General features: G+C 41.4%; 1 protein-coding gene and 1 long non-coding RNA gene across 4 annotated transcripts in view; one reads left to right on the top strand and one right to left on the bottom strand.

The window, feature by feature from the left end:
- LOC308485166 overlaps positions 1–19563 on the top strand; it is an 86558-nt gene that overhangs the window by 8327 nt on the left and 58668 nt on the right. The gene's annotated exons all lie outside the window — the stretch shown is intronic.
- Positions 17926–19563, bottom strand: part of LOC308485154 (uncharacterized protein) — an 81025-nt gene continuing 79387 nt past the window's right edge. Inside the window, exon 5 of the mRNA XM_081020602.1 lies at positions 17926–18017. The gene's annotated coding sequence lies outside the window, so the exon portion shown is untranslated. The remainder of the gene's footprint in view (positions 18018–19563) is intronic.

Below are 19563 nucleotides of genomic sequence, written 5' to 3'. Positions count from 1 at the left end.
ACTATATGTGCCAGTTCTATCTATGCTAATTAAACTGTCATTGTTTCCCCACAAAGATAATAGTTTAGTACAAATGCTAATAAAGCTGTAAGAGATCTCTTAATCTGCTCCATGCAAGTGTATTAGTATGTACGGTGCACAAATCCCAAGGTTCCTTTGGCATAAGGAAAATCTGTCAAGCCAGTATGTCACTGATTTAATGATTTGTGCGCGGTAGAGAGATTTTAAAAAGGGGAAAGAGAGGCATAAACATTTTTTTTCTTAAAACACACACACACAAAACCTGGATCCCATTGTCCAGATTAGAGTTAAAGCAGGTAGATGAGCTGTCTTCACCTATTTAAGATTCTGTCCGTGTTTGCATTTCAAATACAGTGGTACCTCGGTTTACGAACTTCATTCGTTCCAGAAGTCCATTCTTAAACCAAAGTGTTTTTAAACTGAGGCGCACTTTCCCTACTGAGGCCTCCCGCCACAAGTGCCCTTCTACTGTTCGGCTTCCGTTCAGCTTCCAGGGCAAAGTTCACTAACCAGAATACCTACTTCCGGTTTTGTGGAGGTTGTTCACCGAATAGTTTGTTAACAGGACTGTTTGTAGACTGAGGTACCACTGTATAGCATATTCAGTTCATTTGCTGCAGTACCACAGCTGTGCATTGCTACAGAATTTCATAGGTTGTTTCAGCAATGAAAGTCAGTGCCAGGCATAGAAATATCTGATAGCTTTGTTAATTCCCAGAGTCCTGCATATATAATATGCCCAAGAAGATGTGGGTCGCTCAGGAAAGATGACCCACTCTTAAGTTTCCCCAATGCCCTCTGTGAAAGTGAGAACTATTGTATGTAATACGTTATTTCTAGCTCACAGACATTATACTTTTTAAAAGTCCTGTGAAGAAGCATCATGGGTAAAGCTCTCCGGGAAGCTTTGCTGTGGAAGTTCCAGTTAAATGAATGGTAAGAGCTTATTATTTAAGAGGTACCCTGCATTTCCCTCCAGTGATTTCACAGTGGCTTAAATATGGCCTCCAAGGGGACCTTCATTCAAGCTGACAGGGTTAGGCCTGCATAGTTTGCTTCAGTAATAGACAGTCCTCTTGAGTGGTTCCTAAGCATTTCAGTGCCAGGGCTTTCGCAACATAGCTTCCCAGAGGATTGGACCCATGTGTCAACTGAAGTCTGTGCAACAATTTATTAAGCATGCTATTCTTTCTCAAATATTTATATACCAGTTTGGTTGTGGTGTTTTGCTCAATAATGCCCGCACAGCTAAGAGCAATTTAATCAATACAATCATGCGTAAAATAATTTAAGCAATTAAATACTGCAAAGGAGAAAGCCCAGCATCTTAGCAAATCCACCCAAGTTTCCTAAAGGCCTGGGTAGGATGGATATTGGCAGGCTTTTGCTGCGGCGGAAAGGTTGTAACCTTGGGACCATGATGTAAAAAGACGGATCCACAAAGAATAAAGAAAGTGTTCTTCACTTCTGAAGACACACACATACCTTTATATGTTTTATTCACCACCAGATTTCTTTAATGCCACACTGTTCAGCATTCAGGATAAATATTGGACGCCCAGAGGTAAACCCCACTGAAAACAAATTGCATTTTCAAGCCTGCTCACAGATATGCTCCCAGTATGTAGGCTCCATACAGGGGCGCCATCTCTGTGGGGCTGTGGAGGTTGGACCCCCCCTTTGAAATTTTCAGTGAAGGAGCTGGGCCCCCTATGAGCCACATTCCTATGAGTGTGTCCAGGGCTGTCGTTAGCATATGTCCCACACCCCTTGCACCCCCGGGTAAAGACGGCCCTCAGTGTGTCTCTCCTATGAGCCACACCCAGCTAGTTATGCCAGGCTGGGCTGGCTTGTTTGGTACTTTTATTCAGTCTGATGTTTTACTAAATAAAGGAATTCTGGAGAGGATCTAGCAGTCAGGAGTTTAATGGGTTATTTCCTCCTGGCAAAAAAACCCTGTAACACTAAGTTCATAGTTGTATTCTTGCCCACCTTCCTATTTCACTCATGTAAATTCAGAGGGAGATGTGGAGAATCAGCAGAGAGCAAAGCTGAAGGAGCGTCTCCACCCCCATCGTTCAGCCCGGACACAGAGGTCCAGCTCCGAGGGCCTTCTGGTGGTTCCCTCACTGTGAGAAGTGAGGTTACAGGGAACCAGGCAGAGGGACTTCTTGGTAGTGGTGTCCGCCCTGTGGAACGCCATCCCACCAGATATCAAGCATATAAACAGCTATCTGACTTTTAGAAGACATCTGAAGGCAGCCCTGTTTATGGAAGCTTTTAATGTTTGATGTTATATTTTGTTTTTAGTGTTCTGTTCGGAATCGCCCATACTGGCTGGGGAAACCCAGCCAGATGGGTGGGCTACAAATAATAAATTTGTTTGTTTGTTTGTTATTAAACATCATGCTTACTTTTTCCTATTTTCTTTGAACTCATGAGCCAGGAGAACCAGAGAAAAGAGTGCATTAACACATTATGGAGTGTATATCACTGTCTCCACACTTTCATTGGCTTGTGAACCTGGATTTCCTAATGAAATAGCAGGTGTCTTTCTGGGTTACTTCCACCACCCTCTTTCAGCCATTTGTGAGTGAATTTGAGGGCACTTTAATTATTTACAACTTAAAAGATTGGCCCACCACAGTTTTCCCTAGCAGTGAGAACAAGTTTTATTCAGACTTCCAAGGTAACATTTTTGGAAAATATTAACCAACGCTTCATACCAAAGTTCAAAAGCACTGTGAAAATAGTATCAACTTGGATGGATCTCACTATTAATCATTAGCTTGCCCAAAATGAATGTAAGCGGAGGAGGAGGAATGGAGAGAGAAATATTTAAAAGGTATATAAAACATATTCATTACGTATCTTTCTCTTAAAGTAGAAAAATAACATGATTATGAGAGCTTTCAAGCCTAACCCTGACATCAAACCTTATTTCATGGTTCAGACATTTTAAAACATGGAAACTTTGTTTGTGGGCATTAGAACATAATGGTCAGCTTTGAGAAGTGGCAGTGTTTAACTTCAGTCGTTCTTGGTAAGGTATAAATACTATTGGACATCATGCTTGAGTAATGTTAAAATGTCTGGTTGACAACACGGCTCTAACAGCCAAGTTGATAAGGAGCAGATCAGCTTATCGGTAACATTCTTTTCACAAAGAGGTCGGTGTTCTTTTAGGTCCCTGAAGTGCAACAATTCACAATCATTCCAAAAATGTCTTAATCAAAATATTTATAGAACCACTGACCTTGCTCTTTTTTCTTTTTTGGTACCTTGTGCTTTTGTGGCACTTTGTGATTTTTGAAGCAGCACTGCAAAGCACACAGGTATAAGGTCCATCTGACCACAGCTACAGAATGGATGGAGTAGCATTGCTAGAGAGACTCTTTATATGCCTGTCTGTCTGTTTCCCTGTCCCACAGTTCAATGATGGCATTTTGAAGACACCAGAGTTTGAGAAACAGAGACAAAGCTAACTTTAGAGAAACACCTGGACCTATTGCAAATTAAAGCCAGACAATTCTGGCTTTAATTAATACAAACTGAAATTAACAGCATGGGTTCTGTTCTGTTCTGCTATATAGAGTACAAACCAATGAGAACCTAATTTCAAATATACAGAAGAGAAAATCGGCCACCCTATTGCTTTATGATCTTTCTTGGCTCTTCAGCGGCTAAATCTGCCCCATCTCTACGAACACTAGCTGTTTGGGGGATGGAGGGGGTATTATGAAGAAGTGTTTTGTAATAAGTTATGTTCTTGTTCTGCTGTGGCCTCTTGGAGATTTTTGCCTGCCCTTAAACAAATCTGCAAAACCTTAACTACAGAACATGAGACATTGTATCTCCTAAACCACTCAACAAGATTACTTGAAAATTGTGCTTTGCCTTATAAGATGAGAGGTGCAATTGTCATCGTCATATATGAGTCTGGTTAAAATGAGAGACAGAGGCCTGAATTCACCAGTGACAGCTGAAAACTGGTGCATGTTGGACTCTTTCCACCCCATCTATTTCCAGACAATGCTTAATTGACAACTCTCATGGCTCAACCTGGGAGGAATTGAGGGCTCCCAACCCAGATGTTATCAAGTGAGTGGTTAAGTGTTGCAGTTAGGGCTTAATGAAATATGAGGAGGAGGAGGCCAGGTTTTCTACACAGAGGCACATATCGAAAACAACTTGACTATGCACACAAAGCTTAAAGTCAGTCCCATCGGTCTAAATGGGGCATATGTATGAGTGGACAAGCATAGAATACCACCCTCAGTGACACAGGGGGCCACGGTTCGTCTTCTATCATATAGTTCCACATACAAAGCAGACATTTGTGGATCTTCTTTGGAAGGATGCGTAAATCTGGAGTGCAAGTTGGGTTTTTTATTGTTGTTAGCCGCCCTGAGCCCGGCTTCGGCTGGGGAGGGCGGGATATAAATAAAAAATTATTATTTATTTATTATTATTATTATTTTTTGCATTACAAGAAGCAATAGAGGGCAGAAGTGTCTTTTTGGTGTAATAAGCATTCTACCAAGCCTGGTCAGATGTGGGATCACATTATATGGAAACAACATCTACTCTACAGGAGGCATGTTCCCCTAGGATTTAACTAAATAGCAAGGCTGGTTACTGAGCACCTGAGAGTGCTCACTGGTGTTGTTTAAGGGAATTCCTTCCTTCCTCCCCCCCCCTTTAAAAAAGACCCCACTAAATGTAAAATCATTTCACTTTTTCTTTTTCTTTTTTATACATCTTGAGCACTGGCTGATGGGCTCAGCACTCAGAAGGGCCCCTTACCAGCTTGATCTGCTGTCCATTCACTCTCTACTGGGCCCAGCTCTCAACTATGCTAGCTGGCTGCCTCCCTCTACTGCCCTGCCTTGTCTGGGCTTTGAGAAAGGACCGTGAGGGTCCTTCGTAGCCCCTGGCATTCTGAGAAAGGTGAAGAGGCATTGGCTGTGCCACGGCAGCTAGAAAGACTTTAAACTTGGAGGTCTATATATGTCTTTCTAGCTGCTGTGACAAACTGCAATAGCAGCACAGGCATTCTTCTGGCCTCCTTATCTCTGAAGATGCCTTTTCTCAAAGCCCAGGTGCCAAGGGAGGGGGCAGAGAAGCCTCCAGTGTAGGTGCGACTACTACTACTATATATCTATACCCCACCTTTCCTCCACCTGACGAGACTCAAGGCGGTTATCACAGCAGCAAAGAATATTTTAAAACAAAAGCAGGGATGGCAGAAGGGGGGGGGGATTATGGCGAGGCCATTGGTTAGGACATGACTATGTCCTCCCTGAAGTTTAGCACCAACCCTGAAGCTGGGTGGGCAGCTGGGAGGCTGCAGAATGCAGATTACTTGGAGAGATGACTTATAGAATGAAAGAAAGGATACCCAACAAAATCCATCGGCCGCTGCTAAAGAAAGGTCAGTGCATTCTTTTCATGAGTATTTCTCTCCCTTTTGATAATAAATTGATGGGGAATATTTGAAAGAAGAAGAAAAAAGAGTGGAATATTTTTTCAGCAAGGCACTATGGGAAGCTGTCTCCAGGACAACTTGTCTTCTTCCCCTTGCCAGTGTGTTGCATTATGTGTGAGAACATACCTGGAGGCAGCTCCTCTTACATTCTTTATATAAAGCACATATAGTGAAGAAATCTTTAACGAAAACGAATATCTTAAAAATCTGTTCTTACAGCATGCAGGCAAATATGTGGTCTATGAATACTACACCATTGAATGGACTATTTAAGCAACAGTTTCAGTCTGACAGCATTTCATCAATATTGCTGATTTCTTTTCACTACAGAACATTCGGGGTGATGTTATATCCTGGGTTTCGAAGAGCTGCTTAGTATCTCCATTTCACAAAGCTGTATTTCTTGGAAACAGCTTTGACAAAAAAATAAAATGGTAAACAGCCTAATGGGAAGTAGATCACTATCTTTTTTATTAATCTGTGCAAAGATCTGAAAGCAGCTTGATCCTCACTGCCATCCTGGAATCAATTTGCTATAAAACTTCAGTAGTATATGTATGTCCTTTCCCCACCAGAAATCAAGTTTGCAAAAGGTCTTTTTTATCTACTCCCTTGTGAGTGTCAAGCAAGGTTTTTGGCTATTTCACTATGATGCAAATGCAAATGTTCTCTGAACCACTAATAGGGCAAGTAACTCGTGTGGAATAGCTTGATATTTATAAGGCTGTCTCTATTTTAGTTGGGATTCCATCATATCCATCAAATTCAGATTGCATGATGGAAGATGTTTTGGTATTCTTGCACCATAAATCTGCATCCTCCCCAAATTCCCTGAATAAGGAAAGCACACTGGAAAAGTGTGGGACGAGAATGGCTTGATTCTCATATAACCTTCCTGCAAACAACACAGAATGATTCCTCAATAGTTAGCTGGCGTCATCAAACCTCCCTTTAAACTTTGAGTAAACAAATTAGAATGAATGTTCAAGAAACAGATAATTAGGAAGCAGCCTAAGAACCTCAATTTTATGCTGTTTCTACACACTATAAGGCACATTCAAACACATTATTTCCCTCAAAGAATTCTAGGCTCTGTAGTTTACCCCTCACAGAGTTACAATTCCAAGCAACCTTTAACAAACCATAGTGCCCATAATTATTTGAGAGGGTGGAGAATGTGCTATGAATGTGCTTTAAAAGTACAGGGTATACACAGCCTTGGTGACAACAGGCCTGGCTTACTGGTATTACTATGTTGCTCAGCCTTGCTTTGGCCACTGGATTTGCCACTCCATACAAGGAGGGGGGAAGAAGGCTAGGCAGGATGGTGGCCAGCCCCCTTCAAAGGTCCCATGAGATGCAATGTCCCATGAGACATTGAGATCTTGTGAGAAGGCCATTCCTCCCCTCCAAGTATGGCAGCTACTGTGCTAGCCTACAAGTTAGCCAATGGTTTTAACTAGCTTTCCAAGCTGTAAGTGGTGACTCCACAAACACACTTCAAGCCGTAGTTTCAAGGCAAGGTTCTAACCAAAGTTTCCAAGTTTAAATAGCATGATAAAGTATGGTTAGTAAAAATGGAGGAAGAAACGTGCAACAGGTGAGGAGGGATGAAGTTGGGGAGTACATGGGTCTGTGAGATCACTATGATTTGGTATTAATCTGAATTGAATTAGATTACAGTTCCTTTTCCTGCTTAACCTTGAATCTCAAAGAATCCACTCAAAGATCATATTGATCAAACACTTGAGAAAATCAAACTACCCAAATTGCAGGACTTGTAGAACAAGAAACAGGAGAATACAAAGAAGGGTGGGGGGAGGCACTGCAGACCTTTTTCACTTTTCAATCTCAGGTCCCATATTAAGCACCATTTAGCACATGAAAGCTTTTGCAACTCAAGTGTGAAACAGTGTGTGTTTCTGCTTTTGGTGGAGAAGATGAAATGGGGTATAAGCATGCAATGCAACACTAGGTTCCCACCCTGCACCAACTCTTACCTATTTTGAAACTGCAACAAGTATTTCAACAGATTCTTCACAAATGCAGGGCTGGTAGCATAAGCATAAATCCCGAAGCAATTTCTAGCAAAAATATTTAGCTATTAATCTTCTTCCTCCAAAATACTCCCACATTCCTCCTGCTCTGTGCCATCTATTGACTATTCTGTCAACAAGCCCAAATACATGTAAGCCAAGTGGCATAGGCATTGTAGTTTTTTCATGCACATGCCAGTTGAACCATGTTACATATTGGATGCATTCAAGGTAAAGGCACATAAAAGATGAACAAGATTGCAGTGGCCCCCAAATGTTGTTGATAACATGGCCTGATTCAATTTTGGAAGTGGTGAAGCAAGGCATGCCAAGTGCTCATAGGGGTATCAGCACTCCTAAATGAGCATTCCAAAATGTTAAGAGTTTTAAATAATATATATATTAAAAATAGTGAGGAAATTAAAGAACAAAGTTACAGGACAGAAGGGGCTGTACTTTACAAAACTCATAATTAACCTGTAGAACTCTTTGCTCCCAGCGGTGGACCATGTGATAGAATTGCACCATGCACCTGATCTCCCTCCGGCCGCATTGCTGCTGAATATAGGGATAGAGAGGGGACAAGGGGAAGTCAGCATGGTGCAAAAGCCCTGGAAGAGCCGATCTGCTGCTCCTGCTGGCATGTTTGCACTGCACTGATCTTTCCTCTACCTCCTCCTCTGTCCATCCCAGTGAGCAGCAGTGATACAGCCAGAGGGAGGTCAAATGCGCAGTGCAGCACCACCATGCTGTCTGCTGCTGATGGCCACAGGATGTTGTTGCAATGATGGCCACCAACTTACAGGTAGCTTCCATTAATTTGTCTGCCAAGAGCTATTAAGCATGAGAACTACAACTCAGTAGTTAGAGCATCTGCAAAAGGTCCTTTGGTTTACTTCAGTAGGGTTTTACCTGAGCTTTTGAGGAATCCAACCCATCTTCCATAGTAGCAACCTCTGTAAACAGAGGTAGAAGTGAATGTTCTGGATGGACATGGCTGCTCTGGTTAAAATCCCACTGAGTTCAATGAAACTTGCTTCCAAGTATGTGGGTTCCATGGCCTAAATTGGTATTCTGAAGTCTGCAGTAAGATGTTTTCCTCTCTTAACAATCAAAGTTACAGCCATTTGTATTTGGCCTTCAGCCTTCCTACTGTAATACATTTACCCACAAAAGCAACCGAGACGGAGCATCGCTTTTAATCTAAACTCAATTACAGAAGAAAGTGGGGGTATTTGGGGGTGGGGAGGAGGGGGAGTTGTGAACCTTTGTAGTAAATGTGAAGTCATATATGAAGGAAACTGGAATAGTCACATCCCCAAACGGTAATAAGAGATGAACAGCATGACTCACAATCCAGAGAGCTAATTTTCAAAATGTTTGATAATAACTGAATTTCCGTCTTTTCAAAGCTGTGTGGGGGAGGTAAGGATTCTATGTTCTGATCTGAAAGTTTAAACTGATAGATTATCACATCCAAAGAAAGGGGACAGTTAGTTACATAACAAGCAGCTGTAGGTGCATCAGATACAATGTGTGGGCAGTCTGAGGCATTTCTAAGAAGTATGTTTCTGTAGGTGTCAGAAAGTAATTTATTTTCCATCCTTCATCAGCATCTAATGTAAGTGTAGCATCTTTGTTATTTGCCTGATATTTGAGGATTTCGGATTTTTAAAAACCACACGGATACATTACAGATTCTTTCAGAAAAAGAAAGCAAACTAAAATTGATTCATTTAGGAAACCTCTCAAAGTGCTGTATTGGATAGATCCATTGGACACATAAAGGCTGCATGCTGCTTTTAAGGTCTGGGAGTTGCAGCAGGTGCAGAATGCTGTGGCTAGACTGGAAATGAGAACAGACCACCAATATGAGATATGACATGTGTTAAGAGGGCAAAAAAGCCCTGCACTGGCTTCCCATTTACTACTGCACTAGGTTCAAGGTTATTAGACCAATGCACAAAGCCCTGAATAACTTAGGTCTAGAATACCTTAAGGACCACCTTACTCTGTATGGACCAAGTCAGTTGCTGAGATTGTCTGGGGAAGCACTATTAGTGGTCCCCCATGGACTTAAAAGCATGACTCATGTCAACATGAAGTCATGCCTTCAGTGTTGCGGGCGCAACTCTGTGGAACTTCCTCCAGAGTGGCAAAAGTCAGATGCAAGAATGTGAATTGGCAGAAAGAAAAGAGCAGAAGATTTTAAAGAGCCGTGTGAGATAGAGCCAGTAAGCAATCCAAAAGAGTGAGCTGGATGTGGCTTCTTGGTTCTAGAAGCAGCACAATGCAAGGATGTGAATTGGCAGACAGAAAGAAACAGAGTAGAAGGCTTTGAGAGCCGCATAGGACAGAACTGTTAAAAAAAGAGACAATAAAACCCAAGGGATTAAAAAGCCCTAGGATTACAATACTGACCATTGAGGAAATCCGCAAGATACATGCCCTCAGGGCAGCGGACGATACTGATGTTGCAATTGAGGCAGCTAAAATTCCACTTTGATGGCCCCGCCCCACCGAGTGTACGACCCCCTGGAGTCATCCGACGCCCAGGACCACAGAGAGGTTCATTTCAGGAGGGCCTTGGATAATGAATGCTTCTCTGATGTGTTAGCAGTTTCCCAATGCTCTTTCTAAAATTTCTGAGATTTTAAACGTCTGAAGTTTAACTTATATTTTAAATTTTGTTATTTTGGATATTTTTCTTGTTGCAAGCTGCTTTGAGAACTCAGTCATGAAAAGTGGGATCTATCATCTATCTATCTATCTATCTATCTATCTATCTATCTATCTATCTACAGTGGTGCCTCGCAAGACGAAATTAATCCGTTCCGCGAGTCTCTTCGTCTTGCGGTTTTTTCGTCTTGCGAAGCACGGCTATTAGCAGTTTAGCGGCTTAGCAGCTTTAAGAAAAAGGAAACAAACTCGCAAGAACTCGCAAGACGTTTCATCTTGCGAAGCAAGCCCATAGGGAAATTCGTCTTGCGGAACGACTCAAAAAACGGAAAACTCTTTCGTCTTGCGCGTTTTTCGTCTTGCGAGGTACCACTGTATCTATCTATCTATCTATCTATCTATCTATCTATCTATCTATCTATATCTATCATAAATAAGAACACTGCATTCAATTGCAGAAGTAGCCCAAGGCATTTGGGTACCTGAAGAAGAAAATTCCAATAGCACCCCCAGGGTGATAAAATATTAAACAAACAAACAAACAAACAAACAAACAAACAAACAAACAAACAATAATGCCCACTAATGGCAACCTAAGGCCTGCCACTAGGGACAAACTAGCTATGCTACGGTGCCCCTCCCCCCCCACATTGGTTATATGAGCATCGGCATATGAGTATTTAGTTTTTTATTCCTCAGGAGAAATAACACTTTCTAAGATTTCCTATGGTCGGGGTTACGCTGCGCCAAGCATATCTTGCCAGTTAAGTGCTGGTTGTGTAGAGTACACCACAAAAGATACATGAGTATACATCTGAGGCTCTTTCTTGGTTACCTCTGTGACATACCGCGGGAATGTGGAAAATGTTTCAGCCTGAGGCAACCTTCTGGAGGTCACATGGTGGGCAGTGCCAGAGGCAAAGCAACAAATGTAAATTTTACCATTGTACACTAAGCTCCTTGCTATGCACACACCAACCCTGCCTAGCCTGCATCTAGACAAGCAAAATACATTGTCAGATTTCCAGGACACACTCCAGCCAGGCAAAAATATTTTGGATGCAAACACGGCCCAATGAGGGATTTGACCTAGAGAGAGTTCTAAGGGCCCAATAGAGAGGCCTGGGGTGTGGTGAAGGAGACACATTTAGTCCCTGGCCTAAGATTCCCCACCCCTGCCATACTGCGTACTGTAACTGAAAAGGCTTCCTGTATACTTGTGTACCAGTGGTAGGAAAGGTCTATAAATGAAATAATGACTCAATGAAGAATCCCCTTTGTTTGAACTCTCCTTTCATCACCTCTTGCTCTTTCCTTCTGCCTCCTTCCCCTATCCAGTTTATCAGATCGCATTCTTCAAATCTTTTCACTCTAAATTGCCCTCCTATCACTTCAGGAGACAAAACATCCATTTCCTTTTGATATAATGTCTCAAAATTTATTTCACGTTAGTCCAATCTCATTCTCTTCATGGTGTCAGGGTTCTGGGGATAAGTCGAGCTTTTCAAAAGTCACCATCCAAGCGTCAAGAAACATTGCTTGCTCAGCTTGAGAAGATGGATGGAGAGTAATAAAAATATACTGAAAGCAATGCAGAATAAAGCTGGAGAGTTTACAAAACAGTTATGTACTGCAAGGAAAAAAAGACTGAAAGTTTATAATGGGAACTCCAGGGCACTCTAAAACAATAAGTGGACTCTTAATCATCTCTAATCTCAGGATTGTCCTAAGGATAAGTACTCTTGGCCAGAGTAGGAACACTGACCGAGGTTTCTCTAAAAGAATCCATAGTAGTCTGGACATTATTGGGTTATATACAGTGGTACCTCGGGTTACATACGCTTCAGGTTACATACACTTCAGGTTACAGACTCCTCTAACCCAGAAATATTACCTCGGGTTAAGAACTTTGCTTCAGGATGAGAACAGAAATCGCATGGCAGAGGGAGGCCCCATTAGCTAAAGTGGTGCTTCAGGTTAAGAACAGTTTCAGGTTAAGAACGGACCTCCACTCTATTAGTATTATAGCTTGGAGCAAGATTCCACTCTTAGACCTTTCTAGTTTCTCCCAGTTTCTGTCCAATGCAAGTCCAGCAATAAAACATGGCGTTGGGGTTGGAGTGATCCTATACAAAAGTACTTATGTTAATCTTGACAGGGTACATGAAGGCAGCACTTACTTAAGAACAGCCTACTGGATCAAGCCAATGGCCCATCTAGTCCAGCATCCTGTTCTCAGTGGCCAGCCAAATGCATGCAGGAAACCTGCAAGCAGTACTGGAAAGTTACATCTCTAACAACTCTGAGACATCAGTTTGAGTTAGACATATGCATATGCAAGGGTGCAATTTTTCCCTGGGTACATATTAAGATCCTAACACTAGGTCCTGCAGACTACAGCCTCAGCCAATGTATATAGATGAAAACCAAAGACTTTTCTAGATGTTTCAATGTTTTAATCCATATTTTTTTGCCTAGGTTTTATTTCAATATGTTTTCTTCTTGGATTGCAGATATAAGGCTGCTTCTTTCATTAAATGTTATTTTGGCAACAGTGGGGTGCTCCTGTATCAGGTCAAAGCAAATGGGATGTTAGGAGATCTGTGGGAGGGGACTAATCCATTGAGGGCTGTGGTGCTGGTGGGGTGTGTGTGGTTTAACCCAATTAAAATCACCCCTGCAAGCTCCTAATTGCCCTCTGAGGAAAGCACATGAGCATACTCTTGTGTCTTGAATAGTTACAACTAGTGCCGTGTCAAAACCTGTTCTCCAATTTCTTGAAAGTTTTCTTCAGCTGCAAAAGAAGTTTCCACCTTTCTGCCTCTTTTGCAGTGTGGGAAGTATTTTAACTTTTGTATTTTTTAGTATTTTAAACTTTTGTATGTTTTAAAGTATAGTTGTGAGTTCCCCCCTTGATTTCCTTATCTTTTTGTAAACTCTCTCTCTCTCTCTCTCTCTCTCTCTCTCTCTCTCTCTCTCTCTCTCTCTCTGTGTGTGTGTGTGTGTGTGTTTCACAATCAAGTAGTATATACATTTTAATAGATAGATAGATAGATAGATAGTCGGGGAGAGTGGTTATTGGAAACCTGAGATCAGCACACTGGCTATGCTTGTTTTTAAGGGAGGGTTTTCCTTTTTTAAAATAAAGGAATCAGTGCAGAAAGGTGATTTTCTTTATCACTTAAAATAATAATAACGAACAGCAGCCAGCCACAGAGTAGAGAGCACACCTGCCCTCTGCACTTAGAGGAGAGCCTGACCAATGGCATCATGGGGTTTTTAGGAAGGCTTCAGAGTACAGATCAGAAAAGAGGTGATTTGCAGAATGAAAGAAAGGTTAGTCACAAACACCATTTGGCCTCCTTGAAAGCATACCGAGCACAACAAGAACACTGTACCCCACTCATTTCTCTCCCCTCTGATAACCTTCATGTTCAGTTTCTTTCCTCATTAATTGATGGAGAAAAAGTAACTTTCAGGACATCACAGTACATGAATAAGGTGAATAGTTCAGCCCAATGTATTCTGATATACTACAAGCAGATTAGTATAATAAGCAGTTTTCAAAAGTTGCACAGTCTAGGGGTGGAATGGCAGTTAGAGGAGAAGCAAGCAGCACATTTTTATGGGGTTTTTTGTGGTGCAATGGATTCTGTATAAATATTAGCCTCCAGTAATTCACTGAGTGCCATTTGCTGTGCAAAGCACTCATTCTCAACAGCTCATCTGATCCCTCCCAGTGCTAGGTATTAACAGGATTTTGTATTAGGGAAGGTGATATGGGAACATTCAAGTCCTGGGAAGCAGCTCTTTGAATACGAAAGCACAGACAGTTAAGACTAACTTTTGTTATTGAGTCACTTATCAGTATTCACTTTCAAAGCTTCAGTTGTGCACAGGAATTTGAGGAATGGTAATACACTTGTTCACCTGCACATCTTTCTCTCCAGGAGAGGCAGTCTATTAATTCTTCTTGATGAAGATCCATAACCAGCATTCACTTTACATAATTGCCCGTCAACTTTAGTGGCTCAGAGTCTGAGCTTGTCTAGATTTTATCCTTGCCATGGAGACAGCACACATCCTGGCCACATGGCTCAGAGCAACTCACAGTATGAGTCAGCCTGCTCATAAAAGTGTGATTTGCCATGATTGGTGGATAGGGGGGAAAACACTCTCAATGTGATAGTCCCAACTCGTCACAGCAGCTTCTAAATGTTATAGCTCTCTCATTGCAATTCAGAATTAGGACGCGGATCCCAGGGCGAGTATATTCAGGGAACATCATCATTTGTCCTTGTGTGAAGATGGCAGTGATTATTACGCTGTGTGCGCAAATGGTAGCTATCTGAACAACTCTACTGAAGAGCAACAACACAGGTAGGAAGACATAGATCTACAACATATCACTTTTGTACACCAAAAAATGACAAGGAGAAGGTAAGAAAAAGCAACACCTACAAATAATATTGCCACCACTTTCCTGACTGAAGGAGAAACTTGGCAAGCGTACAAATACTTTCCCCCACTACTGTCTAAATTGTCAACTAAATAAAAAATTCACTGGCATTTGCTAGCCAATTACAACAACAATTTGGCAAGGTCATCACACCATCATCATCCCTTTGATGACATTGTGTGAACCAGTACCATTTTTAACATCCATAGCACACAGTTTTCATATCTTGAGCAAATAAGATTAAATAACTGTAAATGGTTTGGCATTGCTATAATTTGTTGAGCACCATCAGCTCATTGTCAAAGGAGTCATACATGTTTTTGCCCACACTGGAGAGGAGTGGGGAGGCCAATGAATGAAAATATACAACTAAACAGGAACCAGCATCAGAATCCTAGACATGTCTACTTATATGTAAGCCTCATTGAATTCAGTAAGATTTACTCCTAGATAAGCATGTATAGGACTGCAGCCTTAAAGTGGAAGAAATGCCTCATTTTCAGTCTTCCAAAATTGGCAAATACAGTTACCTTATCTAAGGAGAAAACCAGAATTTGAAGCAAAGTATTTTAGCAGGGGGTAGAATTTCAGACTGAAAATTAAAATGACTGCCATTTTTAATTTGATTGCATTAACTTGGTAGGCCTAAGAGCCACAGATCCCTTCTTTTTCCACTGTTAATTGCATTTACCAGCTCTTATTGTGTCTTATTTAACAGAGAACTCTACCTAATTGGTGGAGCTCCATTAACCTCATATATAATTTCTCTCTCTCAGCACTGGATGAACAGTACCAATCAATGATCTAATTTTACTTTTACTTTTAAGTTCTCCAATTAACTTTCTCCCCTTAACAATGCTGAAACATGTGTTTTTTTCTACTCAAACAGTATAGTCATTATGAGTACAATGAATAATCCTGGAGAATTGTGATTATTTAACTGGATATAGAAACATTTTGCTTCAGAATGCACTGCTTATTCCTGTATTCTCAAATTTCATAAGGTGTTCTTAAAATAAAAGTATTAGTTTTTAGGCACCAGGCAAAAAAGTTTCTATTGACCCAAGTTTTTGGTTCTTAATCTGTGGGGTATTAGATATATTTGTGGCCTCTTTTCTGCTCATCTTTTTAGTGGGTTGGGGTTAGATCTCCCCTTTTATGTATATTATAGATGGGCTTTTTATTTGTTTTATCTATTGGTTTTAATCTTTGTTTCACTTTGCAAGTGACTCTGGGTCGCTTTTTTTGTGAAAAATACTGACATTGTATTTGAAAGCAAGTTTTGGGGAAATCACTGGGCCTTTCATTTAACTACAGGAGTTTGGGATTGGGAAGAAGAGTGCAATGTGGGTGAACCTATTTAAGAAAGCCTATTTAGTATAGAGAGACTTCAAAGGAAAACTTCATCAACTATTGGCTTATGTAACATAGTTATATTGCCCCAAAGAGAGCTGTTCCAAAGGAGGTTACAGCAATAAACCTGAGCTTCTTAGATAACTGCACAGGCTGAGGTGTGGATCAGGCCATAGCCCACTGCGAACCATGAGGCCACGGTTAAACACTTTTAATGTCCTGTTGATTTTAATAGGTGATACCGAAGCACAAGCTTATGTCTCTTCTGTTGACATGAGTGGGATCTTAACGTCCCTCCCTTTGGTGAGATTGTGTGCCATGGGCTCTCTCTAAGTTTGCTTCTGAACTGATTTTAATAACAGCACAAGTGAACTAGCTTGGGGAGTGTTAAATAGAATCATATGAAGAAATTGGCTTCTATTGTTCTGTGGCATTGCATTTGATAGTGTGAGCCTGAAGGCACAAGCCAATGTAATTGTTTGACAGCCTGTATGCCTACTGGAAGCAAAGTGAAAAGAGCCTAGTATTTTGTATACCTTAGTGGAGCAGGCCGTATGTTTGTATGTGCCTACTGAAATTTACCAACAGCAGCACCTTACTTACAAGTGCAGTCCTGCACCATGTTTAATCACAGGTAAGTTTCACTCTGTTCCATGAGGCTTACTCCCCATAAAGTGAATTTTGAATTGCAGCATTTGGATACCAGTCGGGGCTCAACTATCTCTGAAAGTCAGCTCTAGGTTGGAGAAATCTGATTCCTTGATACTCAGGTCCAAAGTAGACATGATGTTATACACATTTTTGCATCTAGAGAGGTACAAATTATTGGAATCACGGTAAGGTCCAATGGGTGATTTCCTCCTGCTGTAAACAGCAGCTTCAGAGGAGGGATTTTATTCAGGATCACAACAAGGGAGGAAAATGCTAATTTTCCCCTCCATGCCTGTTGACACCAGCCTCACTGAATGTCCCCAGGTTCTAGTATTTATATGAGAAAGAGAGAGTGCTCTCTGTGTCTGCTTTCTGTATCATGCATAATTTTATACACCTCTGTCATATCCCCCTTTATTCATCTTTTTCCCCCAAGCAAAAAAAGTGCTAAACATTGGACTTTTTCAACCAATCATTTTGGCTGCCATTTTCTTCACCATTTCCTGCTCCACATCTTTTTTTTGATGTGTTGCAACCAGAAATAGACTATTTCAATAGTAGACACACCATACTATTTCAATAGTACACACACCATAGATTCATATAACAGTACTACAAACTTGACAGTTTTCTTTTCTATCCATTTCCTAACAATCCCTTGCATGAATTTCACATATTTCACAGTTGCTGACACTGGGTCTGTTCTCCCTTCGATTGGGAGGCATCACTTGACCTCCTCTTCCATGGCTAATGTACAGTTTTCTTTCCTTACAGAGCTTGTTGAAAGTTCTCTGGCCTGACATCCTCCAGACCAGTGGTTTGGAGCCCAAGTCTTGATACCAAGGGCTTGCATTCACAGCTAAGCTATGGGAGAAATTGCCATACTTGGAAGCTCACTGTAGTGACCCTACTGCAAGGCAATGCAGATCAGCTACCTGAAACTTACAATGTCAGTTCAGACTGATGACCTTATGCAATAACAAAACCTTGCAGAGTTTCCATTCTATTCCATTTATTTGGTTCTACAAGATAAGCTGGGTGACAACCTCTAGTGTGACAGTTAATTTTAACCTCCCTATCAATACACTGCTGCAAAAAGTATTCCATTGTTATCATGAAGCAAGGCGGCTTGATATCATTTGTACTAGTACAGCTATAAAAAGGGAAGGCATAGCTGGAAACTGACGCAAGCTTGAAAAACCCAGGAATGACGTTATCACTGTACAGGCAGGCAGATTAGAAGTAGAGGCTCTTCAAATATTAAGAGTCCAGTTGAAGAAATCCAGCATGCTCTTGTTAGTCATGTCTTCTACCTTACTGAAGAATTTTTCTGTCATGCGGAGGAGTATATAGAAGAAATGAAGTCACTTTGGCACAGGAAAGAGTGTCCACACAAACACACACAGAAGACAACATGATTTGGGACAGACTGTTGCTGTTTCCATAAATCTGCATGAGGGTCACGACTCACTATGACTCTTCTTCTTCCATTCTGTCCCTTTTTACTGCCTGGCCAGACGGGTAACAGGCAAAATACTGATGTTTCCCTAGCTATATTCTTATAGGCCTTGCTCTTAATACTCTCTGTACTTATGAGTTGCATTATACTTAATTTGGCCATATGTCCAATTTACTCCAGCAAGCAGTTGTTCTCCATGGTAGCTCAGTGGTACAGTACATGCTTTGCATGCAGACTCAGGTTGGGTCTCTGGCATCTCCAGGTGAAGCTTGAAAAGCCCCTTGTCTGAAATTCTGGAGAGTCATTGCCAAATATGTAGACCACAGGTAAGGAATCTGTGTTCCTCCAGATTTTGTTGGGAGTCCAATTCCAATTCCCATCAGCACCAGCCACCATGTGCAATGGTCAAGGATTATGGGAACTGGAGTCCAAGAACATCTAGAGGGCCACATGTTCCTCAGTCATGTGGGGGTGGTGAGGTTGGCTTGTCTCACTCTGTAGACAGTACAGAGTGAGATGGACCAATTGTTTGTTTCAGTATAAGGCAACTTTCTAAGATCTCAAGTCAAGGTCCTTCCCACCTGCACCACGTGAGATCCTTTAAGTGAAGATACTAAGTCTTTAACCTGCAACCTTCTACAAATAATTATGTGCTTCATCACTATTTCCTTCTCCAATGGATGAGTACCTGTGTTTGTTTGCCTGGGCACACTATTTGGCCACAGCTCATAATTGACACTTGAACTCTTCTTCACTGGAGGTATTTAAGCAGAGACTAGATAATTATGTTGTCAGAGATCTTGCTACTGGGTTGGGTGAGGTGACCTCCAAAGTCCCTTCCACCTCCACCATTCTGTGATTTTCATATTCACTGAAACTATTTTTCTTTTGATAAAAGCAGGGTGTGTCAAGTACAGGCAGCAGCAAACGGAAGATTCCCACCATTCTTAATTTTCTAAATTGATTCAGACATGCCTGTTCGCCTACCCAAATGTTAATGCATGACAGAGGAAGGCTTCAAACACTGAAAAGGTCACCATGAAGCAGAAGGGAGGGGCAGGAACGACAGGTTGCATTACTAATGAACCTACCTTGCAGGAGAATAGGTGCAGGACAAACTTTGCATCTTTAAACAGAGTTGGGGCCTTAATTTGCTTAAGGATGGTTACTCTATCAGGGATGTCTGTATATGTAGGAAGAACTTATGATTGAAGGCACAGTAATGCTAAGAAACTGTGTGTGTGTATATGAATATGTATTCTCTCTCTCTCTCTCTCACACACACACACACACACACACACAGAGAGAGAGAGAGAGAGAGAGAGAGAAATGGTGCTGGGATATTATTTACATGCAGTCATCTGCTGGCATCTCCAGGTCTCCCCATACCAACATTGTTTTAAAAAACCACAATCTA

This window comes from Podarcis pityusensis (assembly GCF_964106645.2).
Source record: "Podarcis pityusensis genome assembly, chromosome: 9".
Lineage (NCBI taxonomy): Eukaryota > Metazoa > Chordata > Lepidosauria > Squamata > Lacertidae > Podarcis > Podarcis pityusensis.
The sequence above is the reverse complement of the archived record's forward strand: the minus strand, read 5'-3'. Positions and strand labels throughout refer to the sequence as shown.